At 35.4% G+C, this 24,994-nt stretch overlaps 1 long non-coding RNA gene across 1 annotated transcript; it reads left to right on the forward strand.

Moving 5' to 3' along the window:
- The first annotated feature begins 19,264 nt into the window (after positions 1-19,264).
- Positions 19,265-23,626, forward strand: LOC138696213 (uncharacterized). The gene is made up of 3 exons (XR_011331288.1): positions 19,265-19,529; positions 19,986-20,115; positions 21,203-23,626. It is a non-coding gene; the product is annotated as an uncharacterized lncRNA (long non-coding RNA).
- The last annotated feature ends 1,368 nt before the right edge of the window (positions 23,627-24,994 follow it).

The following is a 24,994-nucleotide window of genomic DNA, read 5'->3' on the forward strand; positions in this document are numbered from 1 at the left end:
ATCAATACACAATTTTGTTGAAAAAATTGTAACTTCAATTAACTCAGAAAATGTAGGCCTAATTTTATTTTCAGAGCAGAAGTGGTGTAAGTCAAAAATGGGTAATGAGGGTTAAAGTAAACATTCTGTAAAATACAGCGCAAAGTAGCAGTTAATATTGAATTTATTTAAACTATTAGTAGTCAGTGAATAGCACGAAGGATATATTAATTGCTACTTTGCGTTATATTTTACAGAATTTTTACTTTAAACCTGATTACCTAATTTTGACTTATACCACTTCTGCTCTGAACGGCTCAAATAATCACTGGGAATGTAAAATCAACACCAATAACAGTCATGCAAATTATTACAGAAAAGATTGCTTTTTATATTAAATTTAAAAAGGCTCTTTTATTTCTTGAGAACCTAATACGTCTGTCACATGAATCTACACCAACACATCAGAAATTTATCGACACAGTCTGGATTTATTCAAGAAGTGAATATTTTGCAAAAGGATTATAATACGCCATGAATTCTTGAAAAATTAACACCATGATCCCTACTTGAATTCAATATAACATTCAACTTTTGAAAAATATAAAGAAAAAAACACGAATACAAAAATTATGGAACTACTTGCATTAAAAACTGTAGATACATTATCCAAAATCGGAATGATTACACATTTACACATGATCTCTGCAAAACAATAATATACTGTAACAGGTATTTACTTTGTTTATATTTAAACTCTCCTTCCTGACCTACAAATAGGTAACTGATAACTAATAAATGTTTTATAGAACACAATACGTAGGCTACCTACAGCGTGGATTATAGGTTATAACTGAGTTATGATTTTCTCTTAGTCTTTAGGGAATCTGAAGAACGACAAATTCGGAGATTTAAACTTGTTGTTACTGCAATTTTCGTCATTGCACACATTGCCTTTATTCCGACGCATGATTAAAACGTTATTATAACATCTCGCATACCTTTAAAGCACATGCTGGCTGTATCAACCCTATGACCAGTGCCTCGCCTGCCGCTTGAGCGCTAGTGTCGTGAATGTTGGCAAGGAAAGTGTTGAAGTTGCGCGACTGTATATATTAGACTGTGGTGGCCATGTTTTCCTGTACAGCGCTCTTTGCGGTGCCACCGCGAAACACGGCAGATCTGAACTAAGCGCCCACCTTTGTAAAAATTCGTCTGCTTACAATGTTGTATAACGGAGGTAACAACTACAAAGAAACGAAGAAAAAACATGCCTGTTGTGTGTGCTCCATATAACTGCAATGTCAAAAGGAAAAATACAACTGATATATCATATTTCATGTAAATTTTATGAAGTTAAGTCCATAGTTTTGTTTATTAGCAGCATTTTTTTTTTCAGGCATAAATGTGTAACAACGCCCGGCATAAACAAAATAAATGGTTCACTGGTAATGTACTTAAACTAAATACGGATAAAACCACTACGATTTCATTTCAGACCCAGTGAAAAACAAATAGCAATACAATATTAAAATTGTATTTCGACACCGGCATCCTTTATTTCTGCTCCTTCTGTCCTTACTACTTATAGAAGAAGACGATGAGCTGTAGCTTATAAAAAGTAGGCCTATTTCGAAGATAAACGATTAATCAAATAAATGGTTCACTAGTAATAAAGTTAAACTAAGGTGGATAAAACCGCTACAATTCCGTTTCAAACCCAGTAATAGCAATCAAATATTAAAATTGTATTTCGATACTCGCATCCAAAATAACGCAAAACTCTGGGGTAAGTCGTATTGTTGTTAGTATTTTGACTGGAAGGACATGAAAGAACATAATTGATCACTCACGTGCATTAATGGGGTAAGTATAAATATATTTCACAACTTCTTACCCCAATATTGTACGTGGGTGTTCAATTATACACTAATAATAATCTGTGGTGCCACAGCCCTTGAAAGGCTCAGACAGACCAGACGGCTGTTGGCCTCACGTTCACATTTCGATAATAATTATACTCTACTGTAAAAAAAAACTGAAAGCGTGTTTAGTCATGTTTTACCCACGTTACAAGCTTGGAGGTAAAGGTTGTTTACTACAGTTAGGGCCTACTTTCATTATATATCCTATTGTATAATAAATAGTTTTGCAACGTGTAGAGACTGGGAAAACAATTTTATAAAAACATCCTAATCATACTCGTTCATGTTATAGGCAATCTTGCAGGTTACATTTAAAAGAACCTAGAAATATTAACATTTTCTTCAGTATATTTGCTAGGACTTTTTTGTCATACTACATACAATTTTGCTTAGGTTATTCTTTTAAGCATTCCTTCTAGGAATAGCTCAAGTGTTTTAAATTTTGCGTGGATAAGTTTAGATTAAGTTCCTAGCACGTGTTTGACGAAATACTAGGTTTTTCCACTTCAGTTTAACTGATTTATGCAAACGAAATTTTGACAGCTGATGATTCTAATGCCACGCCCAATTTGTTTGGGCGCATAAGTTCATGGCGGACGGTCGTTCAATTTTCTTCAAACATGGCGGCGCAATGACCACTCTATATCTTTCTCTTTCTAACTCGTTGGTTCACACGGAGCGAGCTGCCTTGCATACTGGATCCAAAGAGTTTGAAGTATTACAAACTCTTTGGCTGGATCCCAGTTTGGAAGTTGGAGATGCTGGCGCGGTACGACTTGTAAACATCAAATATGAAAGCTGTATGTGAAGCTGTACGAAGAAAACGTTTAGCAGCCTTTGCTGTTTTGCTAGCTTTGAACACTGAGGAGACGGATCAAATTAAAAAGAGTAGAATGTGGAGCCGAAAATGGTTACTGCGTAGAAATACGGGCCAAAATGTCTTAACAATGCTGTTTGTATAGCATATAAACATGTTTCTTCTCTGTACGCCTCAATTATTAAAGTTCTGACTTGATCTTTGGTCCAAACGTAGGAATTCATAATCAAAATTTTCGACTTGCTCTCTTAAGGGGAGAGGATGGTATTTTTTTTTAACTTTTTTTCCTATTTGGTGTAAATTATTAATTTTTTGTATGTAGAGAGCTCATAGCTGTGGCAACTCAACCAAATAATATTTTGAAAAAAAAAATTATTTGGGGGCCCAAATTTGAAAAAAAAATATATATATACCCAATGCAGGATTGTACTAAAACCGATATATCTAAACCGTTTTTAAAGATAGATTCAAAGAGTTTTTGCAATGCATTTGCAAAAGTATGTTCTACAAACTGTCTGTAACAGAATTTGATATTAGTCCCTACGTTGGTAAAATAAACAATTAAAATTTAATAACAATTTTCTGATTTCCTTTCTTGCAAACAAACACACGTATTTTTAAAATGAAATCAATTAACAAAATTCTGTTACAGAGACAAGTTTCCTAATAGTCTGAAGAATGTGTGTTCTAAATATCATGCATGTATCTTTAATAGTTCAGAAATTATATTCATTTTGTCTTGCAATGTAGCAAAAAGAATTAAGTTATCGGAAACCAATAAACGCTGGCGTGTGATTTAAAAATCCATAGCGCAGGAAGTTTAAAAATGACGTCTCCACATCCGATAAGGGCACAAATACCCACAAAATGTTATGCAATGTATTCCACACATATCAAAGGGTATTTTAAAGAGAAAAAAAAACAATTTTTTGAAAATTTAGTTTACCGGAAACAACAATAAAAGTGGGCGAGTGATTTAAAAATCCATAATGCAGGAAGTTTAAAAATGGCGATCCACACATATCACAGAGTATTTTAAAGATTTTTTTTTTCTTTTTTTTAGAATTTAGTAATTTTTCATCAAAAATACCATCCTCTCCCCCATCCTCACCCCTTAAAATAGTAGCTTCTGCAACCTTCCCGAGGTTGATCCACACTGTTGTTTTCTCGCTCCCAATGTCCCAGAACAGTCTAGATAACACTCATGATAAATAAGAAACTAACCATAAGTAGAAAAACAACTAAAATTCTACATTAACAATAGTAAATGTTGCAACAAAGCAATTAAACAAGAAGTTTAAGACACTAAAGTTCTATATTTGATTATTCTATCCTCAGAAACTAAGAAATACATAAAAAAAAAAGATTTAGTTGGAGAACGACTATTTTGGTGACACTGAACCAGCACAGAAGCACGCAGGAAAAATAGCAAGGAACCTACCCTCGAAATCCAGCAAGCTAGCCATCCACGGAGCCACCAGAGCGCATTATTAACGGTGAGTGACCACGCAGGCGACCCATCCGCGCAGCCACCTTGGAATCCATCACAGAAGCACGCACCGTCTGAACCAGGCTTTAGTCGTAGTGAATAGTAAAATTAATATAAAAGGAAAAATGTTCGTCATTTGCTGTAACTTGTCTGTGATCTTAATTCAGCTGGAATTATTACTGCCATATTGTGTTTTGGTAAAATATTAGGGGAGGCTAGGCCTCCCTTGCATCCCCTGAAAATCTGCCGCTGAATTCACAATGAACTGGAGTCGACGGCAATTCGGAAGGCGGTAGTCTCCTAGCGTTTGCGTCGAGAGAGACTGATAGAGCAAGGCAGCGTACAACATTGCCACATCGTACTTCACGAGCACGTGGAATACAAAGGAGAGAATTTAAATTCTCAAAAGACAATAATAACCTTAGTTGTTGATTACAGTAAGCGTGACACCAAACAAATCCTCTTTCCTTAACTATACTTGTTTTTTTTTTTTTTAAGATGGGACATGACAGGAGCGTTGCGATCGGATAAACAACTGAATGTCACATAGCGTGGTAAGCCTGTTGCCAGTGATCTCAACATAGCGCTCAATGCCTGTTGCTATGGTAACAACGCTTGAGTTGCCAAATTTACAGTTCGCACGTGGCGAGTGCTTAACAGCTCTCTAGGGGACATTTATTGTGCACACAATGTTAGCGTTGGTACGTACATTTCGTCTTTGATTCTCTGTCGATTTTTGCAGGGGCGGCCCGTGATTAAGAAAACAAGTGAAGTGCTGACAACTGCATGTGACAAGGAACAATATTTTTTCTATCTTACCTTATCTCTTGTAGAGTAGGTCTATTCTTCTGTTCTTCAGGGCCGCGAATTTGTCAATGATGTCATCTAAAAAGCTGATTTGTCCTTCAAGTCCCGAAAGAAGTTCTCTATGAATAGAAATGTTGGCCAAGGAGGACAAACGCTGCTTGGAAATTGTATTCCGCAAATAAGTTTTTATTCTCTTTAGACACGAAAAACTTCTTTCTACAGACACACTGGTGGATAGCAAAGACACTACAAGTGAAAACAACTTATACACTTCCTGGAATACGTCTTGGTGAACATCACTCTGACATAACATTTCCAATGCTTTCAAAGTGTTAACGCCACTGTAATTGCTATCACCATAAAGAAGTTAAAGTTCATTTTGTAAACGTTGATTTTTTTTAAATATGGATGGGTAGCATTCAATCAAGTTCTGCAAAGCACCTGATGGAAATTTTTTAGAATAGTCTTTAAATTTTGTTGTATCTACCAAACTTAGAAATGATACTTTGTTCAAGTCATGAAACCTAGTATTAATTTGTGACAGAATATTGTCTACTATCTCGTAAAACAATGACTTGTATTTGAAGAAAATGTCTTCATCGGATAATTGGGCATGCTGTCTTTTATGGTTGCAGTTACTTCTCACTTTTGCATTACGAAATATTTTGTTGCAGTATTCTTCATTTCTTTACTATTAATCAAATCGTAAGTACCTCGAATTTTAGCTTCACAGTAGGCCTAACTTATATCTAAACATTTCTTTTGCAGAACATCATACAAAACATCAGTTAGACTGAATATGTCATAAAAAATCAAAGCCAAAAAACTGAATTAAAAGTCATTCATGTCATTCAAGAACACTCCGCATTGACGGATGGAAGTACTATCAGTTCCAGGATTTATTTTTATTTCTTCAAAAACCTCTTTTAAACAGTCCCAATTCTCTACTACTGTTTTGAGTATTTTGGAGTTCGATGTCCACCTCGTTTCTACAGCTGTTGGAATTCGCCTTCCAACTATCGAATTTAGAATGTGGTTACGTTTACTTGAATGATGAAAGAAAGTGGGAATTCCGCTTAGGTTTGCAAAGAAAATTCGGCAACTTGAAATACTGTTGCAACTCTGTTGCAGAACTAAATTCAAACGATGCGCTAGACAATGAATGAAAATAGCTTGAGGAACTTCATCTGTGACTTTTTTTCTGTAGGCCATTTATGTGGCCTGACATTACACTAGCGCCATCGTAACACTGTCCTATCAATTTATTACGATAATTCAAAGGCCCTAAGATGCTGTCTATTAGTTCAAACAGGGCTTGCGCAGTCCGATCAGAACTTACGTCATAAAACCTAAGAAACGCTCTATCAGTTTACCATGTGAAATCACGAATCTTACTATTATAGAGCATTGACAGTTTTGTCCAACGTCCGTCGCATCGTCAATTTGCAATGAAAAAAATCAATTTCATTTACTTCTTTCTTGATTTGGTTACATACGTATTCTGAAATACATTCAATTAGTTCGTTCTGTATTGTCTTAGAATCGCCGCTGAATAAACATTTAATTTTATTGCATTGATTTCTAACTTCGCCGGAACTTATGGAGAGCAAAGTTTGGAGCAGTTCTTTGAAATTACCGCGGTTATGTGACGAAACCTGTTCATCATGTCCTCCAAATGGCAACTCTTGTTTCGCTAAATATATAACGGCTTTAACCACAACTTTCATAAGGTTCCTGTTTAACCGAACATTCTCATTAAATATTTTAATACACAATGACGACTCCTGTAACGCATCGCGAATTGAGTTCAAATTTCTTTCGACTTGTTTCAATTGCAAGACGCACTTCAAATGCTCACTCGAATCCCCATGTTTCTGATATACACGAGTTGAGTTCGCAAAATCGCCAAACCTCGCGTTATTCCAAACGTTATTTTTCACTTCTAATAAAAGGCAAGCCCAGCAGACACGTTTTTGTAGAAAAACACTGCCACATAACCAGGTATACTCCCCATATCAGGTACTTTTAAAATGCAATTGATAAGAATTTCCGGACTTCTTGTTTTGTTTTCTAACAGACACTGATAAATGCGGAGTTGGACGATTAAACACTAATACGAGTAAGTCTCTCTTATCTTCCTCGCGCCAACGAGAAAACGGTGTCTCTAATAAATTACACACACTAAATCGTTTTCTGGATTCATTCACAAAATCATTTATGAACATCACTAAATAATACACAAATAACAAAATTAACTTGTTTCTCTCACCAAGAAATGTATAAAACTGACAATGGGTTTGCACCTGTCGCCTTGTCGGGGTTCGGCGGGTTGCACAAGCGAGGGGTGTTTAGAAACCTGTTTCTTTATTCCTTGAATAGGCAAATGAACGGCTCTTCTTTCCTTGGAGGGGCAATGCTTGTTACCATGGCAACCTACAACAGGCCTGTATACTAGAAATGTGGAAAAAGAAGCGTTTCTTCTTGAAAACTAGTAGCTACTCATACATTATATAGGGGGTGAGTGTCAGCAAGCGACACGAAAGGGAAAGTGTGCAGCGATACACCCAGACAATTCACGAGGCTTTCGTCTTTCAGATAGCGATAGGAGATTTGTGAGCAGGTTATAACTATGATAAGATGAAAATGCATAATTATTGTGATTATAATTTTAAAATGTAGGTGAAGAGCCACTTCAGTCACTTCACCTTGCGAGCCGCGCCTGGATTTTTGTATTGTTTTCTTACCTTCGCGTCAATTGTCAATGGATGTTTTAACATCAGCCATCTTAACGACAATTACTACCTTCCATCAGTTGGCAGCGTGGTAGTCCATATTGGCAACATGGCACTGTAGTTCCAAGCTCGGCCGCTTAACTGTCATGTCCCATCTTAAAAAAAAAAACAAGTTATAACAATATTCTTTGCACGTTTCTCAATTCCACACCACATGCTTCTGCAGTCGTTTCTTGCGCGTTGGCAACGTTGCAGCCAGCATCAAGATGGCCGACAGCGTTCTGCTCGTCAACGTTTTTAAAATAATTATACACCTTAAATACTATTTCCTGCTCCTGCCTGTGCAATACTTGCCTTTTTACAGTCTCTTCTTCCATTTACTTATCTTACACACACAGTAAATGTTAGTTTTACATATTCATTGTATTAAAACACACACACGTGAACAAACGAACTCGGGAAGTATTTGTTATAGACTGATTCTGATTGGTTCTACTGTACAAGTTTGTGACATCACATACCAGAAATGCTACGGCGCATGTAGCAGCTGACCGCCTTCCGAAATGCCGTCTATACTTGTTTTTTGAAAGATGGGACATGACAGGAGCGTTGCGATCGGAAAAACAACTGAATGTCTCACAGCGTGGTAGGCCTGTTCCTATGGTAACAACAGTGAGTTGCCAAACTTACAGTTCCCACGTGGCGAGTGCTTAATAGCTCTTTTGACAACATTTATTGTGCACACTATTATAGCATTAGTACGTTTCGTCTTTGATTCTCTGTCGATTTTTGTATTGTTTTTTTACCTTCGCGTCAATTGTCAATGAATGTTTTAACATCAGTAATCTTAACGTCAATTGCTAGCTTTCATCAGCTGACAGCATGGTAGTCCATATTGGCAACATAGCACTTTAGTTCCTAGCTCGGCCGCTTACCTGTCATGTCCCATCTTTAAAAAAAAAACAAGTATAGTCTAGTTAAATGTAAAGTACAAGAATTGAACTGTTGATTTTACTTACATTTGACTATAGGGCGAACCCTGGTGCTATTCAAAGATGATACCTTTTTCTGACTTCTTTCTGGACGTCGGGAAGTTACGACCGCTGCAGCATGATCAGTCTTGACCAATGACCGCTATTTGGACGTTTCATGTCCATCTTATAAGTTCTCGAACCGCGCCCTTGTGACGTAACAAAGTGACGCTATTTTGCCCGCGAATCTTCTAAAAAGACGATATTGCGTTGACCAAACACCACGCTTCCGATTCTTAACCATTATTTTGGATCGGCATTTCCTGTTGTCACTTGGAACACTATAGACTTAAGGAACTCTCACGATATTCAAGGATTGAATCTTGTTTTTGACTTAACCAATAGAAAATCGGAATTCAAAATTATCACCAATTAGAAGTCTCGCGAGAGACGCGAATTGTACATGTTTACTGAACAATCTGTATATTTTGTTATAAGTATGTCAGCTGTTGCGTAAGAATGGCTTTGCGCTAAAATGCAAGCGTACACATTTCCTGTCTTGCTCAAGGACTGGACTTTGCTTCTTGCTGACTTCGCTAATCTGTACGGTAATCTGTAGCAACAGAAAGCAAGCTCTGTCGCGTGTTTAAGAAAGCATATCTTCAATGATTAAACTGAATGTTTTAATAAGTACGTTTTCATTACTTTCAAATAAAGTGAAAATATATTGTTTATGGCAAAGACGTTGTAGTTATATATCTAGACACACAATTGGCGCTGGTCGTGTACAAATTTGAAACCTCTCGCGCAGGTTCGCGCGACGCCATGTTTGGGGCGCATTCGGAGTTCAGAAAATACCATTGAGTATATAGGCCTTTTCTTAGTGGATTTCCTTCTTCACTGTAATATAACTAAACTTATTTACGTATTTTCTAACGTATAATATAAAATAACAGAAGTAAATCTAAATATTGTAACTAAGCATTGTTTCAAATATAAACGCCTTATATTGCTCATAAATAGACATTAGTTTATTTCTATTTCCTATGACCGAATACATGGAATATTTTTACTTATGTTATTATATACGTTAGAAAATACGTAAATAATTTATTTAAATTATATTACAAAGAGAGGAATGTCCGTTAAAAATGTCTATACAGTATACCCAACGGTATTATTCAAACACCTAACGCACTGTAATAATAATCCTCAGTGTTTTGAGAATCAGAGGCGATATGACTCTTCTACTGCAGACATTGATTGCAATTCCCTCACTCTTACATCATTCTCAATGACACAATATTGTCAAAATGTGATTGTATTCATTGCTGGCTTAGTTGTTAAATCATTAAGAAAAATATGGTGTAATAAATCTAAAGACTCAATTTATGGTACGTAGCCTACCACCAGTAAACAAAATCTCTTTTATTTTTTAACGAAAGAATAATGGGAGTCTTGTCATATCATCATTTGAGATTATAGAAATATGTCGCTTAGTGAAAGAGCGATTATACAGATGTTGACAGTGCAATGGCATATTACCATCCACTCTTACATCGTGTGAAAGCAATGTGCTCTAGAAGTAGAATACGTGTGCAATTTTTCTGTACTTATGGGAACATGTTTTATAAAATGGATCCCAGATTCCTCCCGAGAACCATATCTTAAACTTGTTAAACTGACCATAAAAGTGCATAAAGATCTACTGACGTAGCTCAGTGGGCTAAGGACTGTCAGTCCGGAGTCGCGCTCGGTCGCAGGTTCGATTCCCGCTGATTTCCTGGTTGGGTTTTTTCTTATATCCCCAACCGTAAGGCGAATGTCAGGTAATCTATGGCGGATCCTTGGCCTCGTCTCGCCAAATATCATCTCGGTATCATCAACACCATCGATGCTAAATAATCTAGCAGTTGATACAGCGTCATTAAATAACCAAATAAAAGAAAGTACTACATCAAGAGCAGATGTTAGCACACACTTAAGGTTACCAGTACAACACGACTTTACATAAAAATGTTGTAAGACAATGTTTAACGGAGTCAATAATAATAATAATAATAATAATAATAATAATAATAATAATAATAATAATGCATCAATAGGCAAGAAGTTCTGTACACTAGGCCTGAGTTTTATTACATGATTAATTGACTAATTCGTGCATGTGACGTTTATTTCATACTACAGCTGTGATAATAAGCTATTGCACGGTAGGCCTACTTATATTTCTAACTAAAACATTAGGTACGTGTTTCTATTTTACAGGTGTAGGCCTATAATATGTGATATGGAAACGAATAAATAATAATTGTTTATTTCTCGTCCATATCAAACCAAACGTGTTTACAATATAGGCCTAATGTAACGTCTTACACAGGCAGTGTTTTGTTAATAATAGTTAATACTAACAATTTTCTTTTCATCTAAACTATTACTACAATATGCATTTGTATTTCTGTTCGCTCTATATGTTGTCAAATAACTATACAACATCTTTAGTTACGGTATCAAATTGTTGCAGTTTTCTTTCGTTTCATGTCAAACTAACGGTAACTAAGCTTGATTATGTCTTTAACGTGGTCGCTTAAAATGTTAATTTTCATTTATCCATTCAGATCGATTTATAAGAGACCCAAACATATATATTAAACATTCAGCATTGTATAGTGCAGCCGTCTGCTAGCCGGTGCTTCTCCCAAAACATGGCGGCGGACGCAAGCTTCAATTTGTCCCTACTCTAAACTTCTGCGCAGCCTCAACTGTAGGGGCTCGGTTTATGGTCATAACAAAGTTATGATGCCTATCATAACCCTTGGGCACAACAATGCCCGCTTCTTTTTAAAAGACGATGCCGTAATCGGCACGTGCTTTTACTCCTAATCAAATGAATGGCAAGACATATCGGATCCTGTGAAGTATGACTATCACACAAGTCTTAGTAGACCTTTTACTGTTAGGCTTACGGGGTGTAGTTCCCTCGCCAGTGGCCTTCAGAATCATTCTGACTTGCAGGATTTTAATCCGTTTTAGAGGCCATCACTCATTCTTATTGAGGATTTGGATCGTCTGTCTTGTAAGCTAGTGTTGTATCATTCACATTATAGATTATAAGAAGAGTCTTTACGGGAGAGTCGAAGTGCCAAAGATTTTGACTTTCATAAGCAATAGATCGAAATTGATATAATTGCTGACAGTGATATCATAATGGTGGTAGGGCTGCTGCTATTTAATAAATCTGATATATCTGTGCATTAAATGAATAATCCATTTACGTAACGAGGCATAATGTAATATAAACTGAGTTCCTGGATATTTTAATTTATAACTTTGCGGGGTATCTGCCATTTAACTCGATAGTATTTACGAATTTTTGCATGCAAAGTGATATGCTGATTTAACGTTATGAATCTCTGATCTGTAGCGTGTTATGGCATGTGTGTGGCATCATCTGAGACTTAGTACTTACATGTTACATACAAGAATATTCATGTCATTCACAAAAATGATCAGTAGATAATAATCTTCTTCAATACAAGTTTTCTTCATTGAGGCGAAGAGATGCGTGTTGCATAACGGGGAGTAGTATCTAGGACCTGGGGGCGAATCTATGTCCAGCGAAGAATGTGTTGGTTGAAGCTGGGCCAGCATAGACATAGGGTGGTGTATCTGCTTTCCTCGTAGTAGGAATGGGAGTTCTGGTTTATTGCACTGGGCCAAGCTTCAACTCGTTCTGGCTTTCTTGTAAAGGTTTCGTTGTCTCCGGTTGTTTACGGCAGAGTCCTGCAGACTGGCCCACAGCTCAGCACTGTTAGTCCTAATGCATTAGCAGCCCAGCCCACCCAAGACCAACACTGCTTAACGCTGCCGCTTCCTATCCCAGTGCACTGGGCTTCCAAGCCCAAGCCCACAGCGCTGCACCAGTTGATTGCATTCTACTGCTTTCCTGCTTGCAAGCATTGCTTGTGCTTTCGCTTGGCGTGTGAAATGAGCATACAGTTACCAGCATATCGGACACATTACAAAATTAAATTATTTTCTACTGCTGTCGAACATAGATTTAAAAACTGTCCCTATGGTACTTTTTTTATTTCCATCCGACTCTGTTGTTTTAAACACTCTAGCAGCGATTTTATCCTTTACTACTTCTTCTCTAGAGAGACTGTATTTTAAAATATGCTTTCACAGCCAGTGTCTGTGATGAAGGTTTTCCGGGCTGCTATTACACTAAGATCTTTTATAAAATATATATTATAAAATATACGACAGTGTAATGCGTTTTCTTTGATAAAAGATCTTTTATAAAATGTTAGTGCAGCTTGTAATCTTTGATAAAAGATTTCTATACCTTGAAACAAATATGGCGAAACGCAAATATAACTGGATTGTTGCTACCACAAAAATTCTTATATCGGAGTATGAAGGAATTGAAAAGTTGTAAATAAATAATTTTATAATATAATATTAATATTATATAATAATAATAATAATAATAATAATAATAATAATAATAATAATAATAATAATAATAATAATAATAATTTAAGTATATAACTTTACAAGTCCTCGCATTATAACTCTTTCAAATAACTCACAGGTGTTTCTTTTTCAGTAACATGCATATTATAATAATTGAACTAATTGTAGCTAAACAAGCATAATACTGTTCTTCATCCGTGGTGTTATAAACTTAACGCGTAAATATTAGTATCAACAAATCCTCAGAACACGTGTTCACTGTTGTGGAACATGTGTTAAGCCCGGTTCAGACGGTGCGTGTTTCTGTGATGGATTCCAAGGTGGTTGCGCGGATGGGTCGCCTGCGTGGTCACTCACCGGAAGTAATGCGCTCTGGTGGCTCCGTGGATGGCTAGCTTGCTGGATTTCGAGGGTAGGTTCCTTGCTATTTATCGTCAATGACGTTATAATTACCTACCTAGACGCACAGCGAGCGCTGCTGTGCTGTACAAAATTGAAACCCTTCACGCATCGACATCATCAGAGGGGTTTAACTCAAATGATAGATGTTGGATGCTCATAGATGTTCCATAGTTTGCCGCATGTGGTCAGGACAGCGCTGGCTGTATTTCGTTCACAGAGTTTGTAAAATTACCAGTACAAAACTCTTTGGTTTCGAAAGTTCTTTGGTTTTAAGTTTTGCCAATATGACAGTTTTAAACAGATATTATTAATATCCATTATTTACAGAATGTGTCAGTTTTATAATATTCGGATTATTATTACTATTACTATATAGCTAATTTGCATTTTCATTCGAGGACAAAGTAGCCATATTAGTGTACTGTGTATGACCTATTAACCTCATTTGTTCAGTTGATCAATTGATGGATGTTGGCATTCCTATTCTGTTTAAATCTTGCATAAATTATGAAATTGACGAACGTGGCTGCTTAAGGAAGAAATTTGAACAGATCGAGTTAATTGAGAAGTTACTGGTGCTTTCCTGCAACAAGAAATAATTCGCAACGTTAAAGGTAAGAAAGAAATATGTTTGAGATTACATCTACACGGTTCAACTTTTCTTTCAACTTCACACATTCAAGCAATGCCTGCAAGATTGGTATTTAATAATAACGAAAGTGCACACAATGTGCAGGATAATATATTATTTTAGCTTTCGCTGCTGCAGAACTTGGTCAATGAAACTATAATCGGTTTTTACACTCCATCACATGGTATTTTGGCAGGGGCGGCTTTTGGGGCAGTGCCAGTGTGCCATGGCACCACCAATGAAAGAAACAAAAAATAATACCCTAAAAACAGTTGTAATAATTTATTTCTACGTATTTTATTCCTATTTCATTTGAACGAGCGCGCGCACAGATCGGGACGCACTCTTGCAGTGTTTTTTCGAACGTTGGAGCCAGTTCTCTGTGGCACCGGGTAAGCCCATATAACACTATACAAAAGGCTACTGGTTTAGTTCATATGCGGTTCTTATGGCGGAGACTGAGCCGAGTTCAATTTGACTCAGTAGTTAAAATTCCGCCCGCTAGAGCGCAGTAATGCAGAAATTCCCATAGATGGCAGGGTTTGTTGGAAAAGTTTGGCAGGAAATCGTCGTTTCAAGAGCAGACTTACACGAAAAGTTTGGCGCCAAATCTTAATCCAATGTTACCAATTCAAAACTAATGCACACAACTTGGATTTGAAAGTACAAATTATTATTCGTTTAACTGTATCGAATGCAGAGAAAGTCAGTCATGGTTATTTTTAGAAAGACAACTACGTATTTTCTCATATTATGTAACACTATTTGTTAATTTTGTGTGATATTTGTTTTATATCGCGGTAACTAAATATCGTTACACTGTTGCTAGTATTGATGCTTTTGTTAACGATATATGAGATTTGTGCAGGACATGAACATGTGTTATTCAAGCTGCTGCCTTGGATTCATCTGTCTGTTTAAGTGAAGTGTAAAAGTTTTCATTTATTGTCTGTATCACCGTTCATTTCGTGTGTTTTTGCCAGTAACTTTACTAGTTCTAAAAGTTATTTATATTTTGACTTAACCATACTGTGAAAATTTTGCATTTATCTGTATTTGCAAATTTTGTTGTTAGTTGCGGAAATGTTATTGTAACGATTTTCTGGAATATGACTTAACAAAGACATTAGAATTCGGTATCATTACCGAATAGGACGTCTATAAATAAAGTACAACAGACTGCTACCTATGTGTTGGTTAATTATAGTGATTGTGGTGTAAGTAATACGTGAGTTTGGTGTGGAAAAAGTGGAGAGATGAATAAAATAAGTGAATTGTTGCAAACTCCATTTAGTAGTAGGACGCTCGCAGAAAAAATTGCAATAAAGAATTTGGGTAGACCGCTTCCAAATCTGAATCTTCATCAACAAACAAAAAGTCGATGCCGCAAGTTCAATCCTGATATTTATTACAAGAACAAATGGATTTGTGGCTGCGAAGAGAAAAATGCTTTCTTTTGCTTTGCATGTGTGTTGTTCGGTGGAGATGTAAGTTGGTGTAAGACCGGAATTACTGATATAGGGCACATATGGTCTAAAATGAAAGTGCACGAGTCATCTAAACGTCACATGGACAATGTTTTAAGTCTTTCATTTTTGGGGAAAACCAATATTCAGAGTAAGCTGGATACGCACTATAGGCAAACAATAATCAACCACAATAAACAAGTGGATAAGAATAGATATAGGCCTATTCTAAATTTAATTATAAACTGTTTTGTGGTGCGCTGGAGTTGGCGCTCAGAGGACATGATGAAACTGAAACATCCGAAAATAAAGGAGTGTTTCGTGAATTAATTCAGTTCAGCGCTGAATTGGATAAAGATCTGAAAGTTCATCTATCTCAGTCTTCAGTCTTTAAGGGCCTTTCCAAGACTATACAAAATGAACTTCTCGAATGTATGTTGCAGATATATCATGAAGAAGTTCGCAAAGAAATAAAAAGTGCCAACTATGTAGCTGTAATAGCTGATGAAACCACCGATGTATCTTGTGAATTTCAATTGGTAATTGTCTTACGATATGTTATCAATGGGAAGCCAGTGGAAAGATTTTGGAACTTTATTAACCCAGAAGCTCAAAATGCGAATGCTATTGCAGACTGCATTTTAAAAGAACTCGAGACCTTAGTTGGTGACAATCCAGGAAAACTTATTGCTCAGAGTTACGACGGAGCAAATGTCATGAGCGGAGGGTTAAATGGAGTACAAAAGTTGATTAAAGACAAGTACCCGAATGCAAATTACATCCATTGCTATGCGCACCAACTAAATCTCATTATGTCCACAGCTGCCTCTGTTAATCGTAAGGCTCGCATCTTTTTTGCACATCTCTCAGGAATTTGTTCTTTTTTTTCGAATTCACCACAAAGATCAAAAGTAATGCGAGAAATCATAGAGAAAAGTTTGCCCCGAGTATCACCCACTAGATGGAATTACCATTCACGTGTAGTCAAAGATCTTTTTGAGAACAGAGAAGACCTTATTAAAGTGATGCAAACTATTGAAAATAATGAAAACATAAAGTCGTCATCTACTATTGAAAAAGCAGGTTCCTACAAACAAAGACTTCAAGATAAAGATTTTGTTTTCTGGTTGACATTTTTCAATAAGATAATGCGTCATGTCGACATAATTTTTAATCAATTACAAAAGAAAATCGCTGAGCCAATTAAAGTAAAACAAGATATTCAGAATTTTGAAATCATAATTCAGAGAATCAGAGACGACATTGGTGCAATTTTCAATGAGTGTGACGAAGTAGTGCCTGCTAAGAGATCGCGAACTGATGATGACTTCAGAAAAAGAGATGCCTTGGAAGTATGTGATGCTATCCTTTCTGAGATAAAAACCCGATTTCGGTTCACGGGACACCTCACTGCTACCAACTTGTTTGAGGTTAAAAGTTTTGATAAATACATTAGAAGTTTTCCGGATAAATATCTTGATGAAATGACAGAAGTTTATTCATTTCTGGACAAACGAAACTTGAAGGGCGAGCTAGAAGTTTTCTATGGTAGGCCTGAATTAAGAGCAGTTTCTGGAGCAGTTCCATTTCTTTCCTTAATTCTAGAAGATGAACTATGTGATACTTTCGAGGAGACAATCAAAATTTTGAAATTGTTAATTACAATGCCCATCTCCACTTCTGAAGCTGAGCGATGCTTTTCTATGCTGAAAAGAATAAAAACATTTCTTAGAAACACTATGAAGGAAGAAAGATTGAGTGCTTTAGGAATGTTATCGTGCGAAAAATCTTTCGTATGCAAGATTGAAAGTTTCAATGCAAAAGTGATAGACTTGTTTGCCAACAAAAAGGAACGACGAATGGATTTCCAGTACCGTTCTTTTTAATCCAGATGCAGATGTCTATCTCTCGGCGTTGGATTGGCACTTTGGTGAGTACATTGCTTGGAATTTAAAAATGTTAGTGATTAGTTAAATTCCTCTCTTAACATTCAAATGATAAATTTTATATAAGCATATTTTTAAGTTAGAAAAGCGTTTATTGCTGTTTTTGGTTTCATATACTGTACTAGGTGCATTATTAACTGCACACCTGGTAAAACAGCTCGCTTAATTAATTTGTTTTATTTAACATAATGTAAACATGAGCTGTGATTATCACCTTTTTACATTTTTGGCACCACCACCAGAATGTCTCACTGGCCGCCACTGTATTTTGGTATTTTAATATTAATATGGCGTACCTTGTAGTTAGAAAATCTGGAACAACTGGATAATACACACGGCACACCAATATCGATAGTCGAATCTACTCGCTGGCCACTAGTCACCGGGCCGTACCGAGCCGTATCAAACAAAATATAATCGAAATGGTGGTAGTCAAATTCGCGACTATATTCTTAAATAATTCACTCCATTAGTCAAGTTGAAGGTTTTATGTAGTACAACGGTTATTTTGAATGCATTAAATGAAAATGAAGATGTAATAAGATAATAAACTAGGTTATCACAAGGAAATTAACAGGAAAAAAGATGTGTTTCACGGAATACAATTAAAATGACGGAAAGTAAATTTCCGGTTAATGTTCGCCAAAGCGTAAAGTACGCAATTATGACGGCGTTGCTGTTTTATTTCTGGCCTATAGAAAAATACCTAGCCTTTTACGAAAAAAAATTTAAGGACCATGAAATTATTCACCGATTTCATTATAGGCCTATTATTTTTTAACAATATTACGAATCAAAAACTGTCATATTATATAATTTTAACTACTACATGGACGAACCAAATCAAGCTAACCTAACCTAACCTAACCAAAGCTAACCTAACCTAACCAAAGCTAACCTAACCTAACCTAACCAAAGCTAAGCTAACCTAACCAAAACTAATCTAACCTAACCAAAGCTAATTTAACCTAACCTAAGCTAACCTAACCTAAGCTAACCTAACCTAAGCTAACCTTACCAAAGCTAACCTAACCTAACCTAACCAAAGCTAAGCTAACCTAACCAAAACTAATCTAACCTAACCAAAGCTAATTTAACCTAAGCTAACCTAACCTAACCTAAGCTAAGCTAATCTAAGCTAAGCTAACCTAACATAACATAACCTTCGTAAATGCAAGGCCTGTAACTGGAGCAAGAAGGGATCTCAATCATTTAATCTGCAAGTACACGCAAAAATAAATTCAAGTAAGGATCACGCTCCCACTGCATGAGAGGTCCGCGCATGCGCTACAGCAAAACTGTTTCTGTCCCGAGCCTCTCATCTAAGGCAATCGTCATAATTTACTCGCAATATTTACGCAAATACACATTGTCGCTAACAGTGGTGCTATCTCTCAATAATGTTCACAACGAAGGAGGTAGACAGAGAGAGAAAAAATTTCTCCCGCCAACTACGCCACACACCAACGTCACGTTCTTATGTTGGTGACATTGTGTATTTACTTAAATTTGGTGCTAAACGTAACGGCACGGTTCAAAGTGACCGTGCTAATTCTCCAGTATAGCGGAAAATCTTAATGCATCTTAATTCAACATGCGCTTTAAACGTTATTCTTTCAATATTCTTCCCAGACTGCGTGCGTACGAGCATGAAAAACTGAACTGTGTAGATGCAGCTTAACTGCACCGTCATGTTTTCTAATTTAAACTGAATTCTTCCATCATATCTTAAACGTTTATTAAACTGAGATCTGTAATTGTTTTCAGGGATAAACTTCAGAACGCGATTACCTCACTTCTACCACTACCACATGATGAACTGACTTCTGTGTTGAATTACAACAGTGTATTAGGCCTAACTGCAATTACGCCAAGAGCTTTAAAGGTAAGCTAACACAGTTAATATACACTTAGGGTATTAACGAACATCTTATTTTTGTATATAGCTAAGTTAAGTTGGTCAGACATCTTAAAATTCGTGGGACAGAATCTGATATGACTAAATATTTTGTTCCCTGTGTAATTCTTTACAGTTGCGTTACCAAAGGATGGCGGGGTACCTTAGCTTGGTAACGCAATAGTAAAGAAGTGTTGTTCCCGAAAAAAGATATTTTAGAAATTTGACTTTACAGTTAACAAGTAGTACCTTTACTGGAATAATTCGGATTAAATAAAAAGAGTTAAATTGCCGGAGATATTTATTATTTTTATAGACTCGTAGATAGAATTCTTCCAGGAATATTTCACAAACGTTGATTATACTGCAATCCTTCAATTGTTCTATGAAATCTAATGTTATTAATGCATTATAAGATACTAGGCTACTGCTGGTTTGTTTCAGTTAATAGAAAGACAAATGGCGGAGTTTTACACTGTGAATGTGCTGCAGTGTACTGTCAGAAATCGGATAGTAATGAGAAGACCTGGTTATTCCTGTTTCCTGCGCCAAGTAATACAGCACAGCTTAAAAGGTAAGCAATGCCGTTGGCATAAGCTCATTGCAAAGATATCCTTATATATCATCAGTAAATAATCAGGGTTGGTAAACTATATTGATTTTTAAATTTAAGTGAGAATTATTTGTAAAATTCATATTTGTTTATTAAAATGAGTTTTTGCCTTCTTTTGTAATTCATTTAAACTTAATTTGTGCATTAGTTCCTACATAATTGTGTATTTTGTTAATGTGTTATTTTAAGTAATTAACAACATCGCTTCAAAAATAATTTACTATGTTTACACATAGGTCTCATTACTAATACATGAAGAGTTACAGCACTAATAACCTGCACTTAATGATAATAATAATTAGCTTAGACTTAGGCAAGATATTATGCTCAGTTTGTTATTCATTAGAAAAGAATTAAACTATTTAGGGAGATTAATATTTACAAATAAATTTATCAGAAGAGCTTAGCATTGTGTGTTTTCAGAATAAATACGTAGTCCATTTGATATTGTGCAACTTTTACTTTGAATATTGTTATGAGCTACAACTATTCATTTCAATCCTCAGCATCATACTGTGCTTTAATTAGGTGGTGATTCCGAAAGTAGGCTCTACTTGACTACCTGTACCATGTGTTCTGTTGCTCCTTAATTAGGAGTTGGGAAAAGACATATGAGAAGCAAACTTTCAAAACCTGTCCATTTCTTCAGAAAATGCTAGAATTATATGTCTGTAATAAACAAAGATTTTTCTGTGGTGAAATTTTATATGAATTCATAGGAAGAAAAATATATTTCACCATAGAAAATATTTTGTTCATTGCAGAGATACAAGTTTGCTACTCATATATATTGCTAATAGTTTTAAGAAGCAGCAGAACAGTCATATGTAAAAACGTTTATATATTTTTTTTCAGGAAGTTAATTTCTCATCTTAATCATGTTAGGTGCATATAATTTTAATCTGTGATTTAAGTAGTAACAATTATTTGATGTAAATAAAATGAAAATAATTTTATTTACATCATGATTAAATCATTAATTTAAATTAATACCAACCCTGGTTTGTGTATTTTTTTTTAGATAATAATAGAATTTTGATTGTAACAGGTACCACATGTGGGCAGCTGTGGCAGAAAATCCTCATCCTTACAGAAGGGCCTATATATGTGCAAGCCATTTTCGCAGTAATCAGTATAACGGTGACTTCAGATATAACTTACTAAGAGGGGCCATTCCATCAAGGGATGCTTGGTATCCCACTCAAGAACTACGACCCACTTCATCACCAGCCTACTTACATTAACCTTTTTCACCACCTAACATAATTGCTTCATTCATTGCACTTCACTGTGGCATCAATTTGAATCTGCATTCTCTTTCATTGAGTGATTCATTCATTGTCTTTATCTTTTAACAAAATTGTGTTTAATTTTGTTGACAAGTGTATGGTAATGGACTTCATTCATTATTATTATTATTATTATTATTATTATTATTATTATTATTATTATTATTATTAAAGGTAAAAGGTAAAGGTATCCCCGTAACATGCCAAGAAGGCATTTGGGGGACATGGAGGTAGAGCCCCATGCTTTCCATGACCTCGGTACTAGAATGAATTATTATTATTATTATTATTATTATTATTATTATTATTATTATTATTATTATTATTATCATTGTTATCTCATTTCGTTTAAAGTGTTGATTTCTTCAGTTAATTGAGGGAAAATAAGAGGAATTCATTCATTCATCTGAAAAAAAAAGTAGAGTACTTGACTTCTACATTATAAGCAATATAATTTTTGTAATATATAGGGCAATGATAAATCTAACGATCTTTAAGACCCTAAGTTAACATTACATAGTAATATAAATACAAATAATAATTACTAGTACAATGAGCATTTCAGTTGTGTCATCTATAGGGCATAGGAGGGAGTCCAGTGGCAGCGATACGAATCTGCAGCTTCTGCAACTGGTGAGATTTGGGTTCATTATTTAGAATTTTTAGACAGTAAATATGTTGTTGTTTTCTAATGTCAGGCATTTGACATAAAGTCATTTGACCTCTTGCACTCCAATATTTTTCAAAGATATTATCATGACCAGAGTAAATATGTTGATGTTTTCTAATGCCAGGCATTTGACAAAGTCATTTGACCTCTTGCACTCCAGTATTTTTCAAAATTATTGTCATGGTCAGCCACTGAAGCACAGATTTTGAGGTGTTCCGAATCCATTTCTTGGTTTGAGTAGCACAATGGACAGTTAGGAGACTGATATATTCCAATTCTATGCAGCAAAATAGTCCCCCAATCGGATTTCTGGGCGGGACTACTTTAATGGTACAGAAGCAACTAAATTTTTTATAATGGAATGCTTGTATAACATCAGCTAAGAAGAGAGTAAATATGGTACAATATTTTGTCTCTTCTCACTTTATAGATCTCTTGGATTCGGAACAAGTTTTGACTGAGAATTCATTGTAATAAGTGAAAGTCTCAGGAATCTTCTATGCCACATCAATAAATTTAAGAATGCAGTTATATTGTCAGACTCCAAAGCAGCTATTCCATCAAAAGTCTCTAAATACATACTTTCATCTCAAATAGCAGAAATAACTAAAATGCTCTCTCAATTAATATCACTCAATAAAAGAATTGTATTCCAATGGATACCATCCCATTGTGGAATCCTGGGAAATGAGAATGCGGATGCTTTAGCAAAGAAGAGCAGCACTGCTACTTACAGACCTGTTACTAAATCTACGTATTACTCTGTGAAAAGATTTATTAAATCTACATACTTAGACTTCAACAAACAAAATTTGATAACACAAATCTCAAGGGAAAAATGGAACTCTCTGCATCATAATCCACAGTTAATTCCCGATTTACCACGAAAATCGTCTGTAGCTGCATTTAGATTGGCAACAGGCCATGACTGTCTGGCCAAACAAACACCTGCATAGAATTGGAATATATCAGTCCCCTAACTACCCACTGTGCAACTCAAACCAAGAAATGGATTCGGAACACCTCAAAATCTGTGCTTCAGTGGCTGGCCATGATAATATCTTCGAAAAATATTGGAGTGCAAGAGGTCAAATGACTTTGTCAAACCCCTGGCATTAGAATACAACAACAACATATTTTGAGCAATGGGGCCACAACCAAATCAAACACTCAGTATCAAAGCTCAAAATTAGGAAATATTGCGAAGTATAGACTTATCTCTAATAAATTGTATTGCACTTTTTCTAATATGTTCAGTGTTTTGAATCAACTATACATCAGAGAATGAAAAATAATTTTTTTACTTGTATTTCTTAATGGTGTTTTTATTAAAAGTCTAAGTTAATTTTATGTCTGTTGTAGACAAATAGTTTTCTTTGTATTCTTTATCAGTGGTGATTACTGATTACTTAGATTTTTAATATCCATATATTAAACTAATGGCAGTTACTTTTAAAAATAGATGTTCAGCTCTGACGGTGTAAAACAAATAAAGTGGTGTTTTATAAATGTTTATGAACGTGCGTTGTACTATGTCACAGCAAAACATCTTATGACTATTTTCAAGCTAATGTTTGACATAAAAAAATAAGAGCGAATTATAATTATATAACTGACCAATAATAACTTCGAAGTCAATATTCCAAAGTCAATCTTTGTTTTTATCTTCCAATACATGATACATAACATTATTTAAAAATAGTGCTTAAGGTGTTTTGGAGAGAAGTATCCTATCCTATTCGCATCCTGTACCTCAATTACATATTTGATCTAGAAGATGCAAAAACATTTATTAGTCAAATTTGATAAATTAATTTAATAAAAGGGTTAAATGACGGTGTTAAAAGAGGGAGTGTGTTAATGGTTTTCAGTTTCATGTTCAACCATTATATTTATATTCACATGTTAAAACAAAAATGTGATATAAATATTGTGGTTAAACATGTTATTTAAACTGATAAACCATTACACACTCCTTTGGCGATATGAAAAATACCAGTATGTGTTGATATAATAGGTATCTGCAGTACCGATCGTGCTCTAATGTTGGCATAACGGATACCTGTAATACCGATCGGGCCGTGTAACAAGGGATGTAGTTCCGCATTCTGCCGCTATGTGTAACGAGATGTAGTTCCGATGTTTTGCCGCCAAGTGTCTCGACGTCGCGTCAATAGCGTGTCGAAGGTAATGCATTGAGTTGGGGGTCTTTCTATTTATTTGTCTATGGACATCATTGTGGCAAGTGTGGCATTTAACAGGTAGTTGTGATAGTGACTGCGAGTATATCCAGCGTGCATTTGATGAATCTATCATTACGATGCATTCTTGTAATGCTTATAACTGCACAAATCGCTTCAGGAAAGGCTACAGCATCACTTTTCATGCGTAAATAACGATATTTAAATGCATCTAATAGTTTAAGGTGCAATTAATGCAGGCAATAAATAGCACTTTTATGTAGATTGAATTATTCTGTTAGCTTACACTAAAACTATTTCGGCAAACATATTGCTGCTATTTTTTTTAATATGATAGAAACATTATTTTAAAGTGTGTTATTTCTAGTTTTCTCCCTAAAAAAAAAAAGCAGAACTGTTGTTGCGATTGGTTATCTGCCATTAGAAGAGACAATTTTATTAGAACAAATTATCACAACATAAATTGTATTCTGAACATTTCACATTAGATTACTTTCGGAAATCACATGAAAAAAGGAAAGTCACGCAGTTTCATTCCTCTTTAATTTTTCAGAACATCTTATGCTGATAGATTCATTGTTGAAACAAGTTAAGTTCACATAGACCTAATTTCATTTGAAAGTATGGGCTATTTAGTATAATTTCTTTTTTTCGTGGTATAATAATATTTTTAGGTAGAA

This window comes from Periplaneta americana, chromosome 3 (assembly GCF_040183065.1).
Source record: "Periplaneta americana isolate PAMFEO1 chromosome 3, P.americana_PAMFEO1_priV1, whole genome shotgun sequence".
Taxonomy (NCBI): Eukaryota; Metazoa; Arthropoda; class Insecta; order Blattodea; family Blattidae; genus Periplaneta; species Periplaneta americana.